Genomic DNA, 3,440 nt, shown 5'->3' on the forward strand with positions numbered 1-3,440 from the left:
TAATTTGTGTCTCATCCTGAGTGTCTGAACTGGGTTCAGAGCAATAAAGATGAAAAAAAAAAAAAGTTCTTCCTTTCCAGTCTAGAAAGTTGTTTGGGACCCAGAAGTGACCTAGAGAGCATCCTTTCCCCCTCTAACCTCCGATGTTAGGCACAGGCATCCTCTAACAGGGCTTCATGAGATGCTCATCTCAGAAGGGGCCCTACCCTAAGCCCCGAGGGAGGAATGCTGCATAGAAAAGCTCAGAGGATTCTGGAAATACACGTCCCTGCCAGGTTCCCAACTGTGTTTGTTAGCATTAGTTCCAGTCTCTCTGGCTCCAGTCGCCTTCCCACATGGGCAGCCTTATTTCAGTTCTACATCCAGTGAAATCTCTGGTAAGCCCCAAAGGACAGGCCTGGGAGAACAGGCCTGGGCTGAACACACGGAGGCTTGCAGGAAGATGAACAGGAATTCATTTAGGTGATGAGATCGCGGCCCTTCCCAACTCCAGGGTCAGTTCCTGTGCTCAAGGTGCTTCTTGACTTCCATCCCATGCGTCTCTTCAACTGGTTACTTATTTGGATCCTTTAAAATATTTTTTACAATAAAACGGTAACTGCCTTCCCCTGAGTTCTTTGGGCCTCTCTACAAAATTTGCCAAACCTAAAAAAAAGGGGGGGGTCCTAAGAACCTCAGTTTGGGGGCTGGAGAGATGGCTCCAAGGTTAAGAGCACTGTCTGCTCTTCCAAAGGTCCCAAGCTTGTGACCATCTGTAATGAGATCTGGATCTTTCTTGTGCAGGCAGGCACACATGTGGGCAGAATACAGTATAAATAATAAATAAATCTTTAAAAAAACAAAAAACAAAAAACCTCAATTTGTAGCCAGTTGATCAGAAGTTCCAAAGGCCCAGGCTTGCAGCTGGCACCTCCACTGGGCGCAGTGTTGGGGCCTGAGCCCATAGGCTGTGGGATCTGCTGCTATCACCAGGCAAAAAGCATTGGAACTGAACTTAGAGGACCTCTCCATAGCATCTGCTCTCAGAGTGATTGCTTCTGGCCAGGAGAGATGGTTCAACAGTTAGGAGCATGTACAGCTCTTACAGAGGCCACAAGTTCAGTTCCCAACACCAACATCTGGCAACTCACAACTGCCTGCAAACCCAGATCCAGTGAATCTGACACTTTATTCTGGATTCCATGGGCACTGCATTCATGAGCATGCATACCCAACACACACACACACACACACACACACACACACACACACACACACACATCACATCACACATACACGCATCACACACGCACATATGTGCACACACATGCACACATATAACACACATGCACATCACATACACATAACACACACATAGCACAACACGCACACATAGCACATACACATGTGCACACACATAACATACACACATGCACAAACACACAAGTGCATACACGCACACTCACACACAATTAAAAAGAAAAGAAAATACAAAAAAGAAAACTGCCCTCAAATATGTATTAGGGAGAATCTGAAACCCTAATTACTGGGTTTTTGTGTGTGGAATATGTCAAAGAGAACCTCAGACATCATAACTCATCACTCATAAATAATTCTGCATATTGTATCTCCAGCTTCTACAGGCATTAGCCTAAAATTCATGATATCGTTGCACCTAACAAAATAAATAATGATATTATTGAATACTGACCTCTATTCAGATTTCCAGGGTTTGTTCCAAAGCGATTTTTGTAAGGATGTAAATGAGATGGGATACAGTGCTTGGTTCTGTGCCTCAGGCTCTTTTATTCTGCAACAGCCCTCCTCCTGTGCTTTCCTGTCATTGTTCCCTTGGAAATATAAACAAATCCTTTTTGTGATTCATAGAAGCAGTGATTGAGTTTTCACGTCACTGTGAGAGATAGGCTTCTCTCAAACTGTGTTAAACACCAGCCAGTACTTGTCTGACATATAAAAAAGGAAAGAAATAAAAATATAAATCATATCCGGACAGTCTGAGCTTCAACCCCACAACAGACTCCCCTTGCCAGCCCCCACCTAATCCCTGCCTGCTGACCTCCGAAGGCTCTCAACCCTCGCTGATCACTGTGCTGACTCAGCACAGACCATCCATACCTGTTTTACCCAGGAGTCTGTACTTCCCCTTCCAACTGCCCAGAATGCTTTATCCTGTCCACATCTTATGGACACAGCTCCATTCCCAAGTGCCTGATGGGAGACAGACAACATCCCTGACAACATGTTATAAATTAGCTCCTCCTCCCCCAGGCTGCCCAGCCCCCATCACATCACCTGTTCCCATTTCTTCATGGAGTTTATTACAGTCTGAAATTACATTCTCCTTAATGTGTTTGCTTCCTGGTGTAATGGGATGTTAGAAGCTCTTTAGCTAAATACTGAAAAAATAAATGTGAAATATCAAGGCTGGGAAACCATGTATAAAAATCTACAAAGGAAACGGTCACGAATCTTTACCTGGTTCTTGGTGTGTGTGTTTGTGTGTGTGTGTGTGTGTGTGTGTGTGTGTGTGTGTGGTGTGTGTGTGTGTGTGTATACATGTGCCCAGGAAAAGGGCATCAGATCCCCTGGAGCAGGTATTATAGTCAGTTGTGAGTCACTGGAGAGTGGTGGAATCCAAGCTTTGGGTCCTCTGCAAGAGCGGTAAGTGTTCTTAACCACTGAGCCATCTCTCCAGCCAATTTAAAGTGGTCAAAGAATCAGCCATCATCCACAAATGGGCAGGACTACCATGGAAGAGATCACCGTCCTGAGCAGACATCCAGCCGGCTGTAGAAACCAGAAGCACGTTCTGTCTTGATTTTATACAGCAGTACTTCGCTGTCTGTCTACAGGCGCACGAGCCTCACAAGAATGGATTCTGTCACCTCAACACTGTATCGCCAAAGCTAAAATGAAGGTCTAGCATCCCATAAAGATTGATCAATGGACTGGTCCTTAGATTCCCAGTCATGATCCTCCAACAGCAGCCCTTCTGCTTTGAGACGCATTGCAAGTTCCTAGGATAGCTGTCTTAGATAAGTTGTCATGACAACAACCCTGCAATTAGATTAGGTGAACGCAAGACTGTATTTCTTATTCATGAAAAACCCAAAAGTACCATTCCCAAGCTGTCCTCCTCCAGTAGTGGCTCAAGCGTCCAGGTTCCTTCTGTCTTACCACAAGTGCCGTCATCAGTGTCGTGTGTTTTCCAAGGCTGCTGGAGAGGAATGCACAGCTGAAAGGACACAGCCCCCATTCCTGATTCCATTGTCTTAGCCAGATCTAGTCTTTTGGAGCCAAGTAGAGAAAATTTGAAATATTTCAGTGTCTGGCTAGACATTTCAGTTCTTACCGTACTTCTAACGGTGGAAGCCGAGCTTGGGTCCCCGATGGGCAATTAGCATCCTGCCACCGTGGCCACCTGGAAGGCCTGGAGAGGT

The 3,440-nt window shown here is 45.5% G+C and overlaps 1 non-coding gene across 1 annotated transcript; it reads left to right on the forward strand.

Annotated features, from left to right (window-relative positions):
- The first annotated feature begins 1,846 nt into the window (after positions 1–1,846).
- LOC127206752 (small nucleolar RNA U13) lies at positions 1,847–1,949 on the forward strand. The gene has a single exon (XR_007832849.1). It is a non-coding gene; the product is annotated as a small nucleolar RNA U13 (small nucleolar RNA).
- Positions 1,950–3,440: the final 1,491 nt, after the last annotated feature.

This window comes from Acomys russatus, chromosome 23, assembly GCF_903995435.1.
Source record: "Acomys russatus chromosome 23, mAcoRus1.1, whole genome shotgun sequence".
NCBI classification, from domain to species: Eukaryota; Metazoa; Chordata; class Mammalia; order Rodentia; family Muridae; genus Acomys; species Acomys russatus.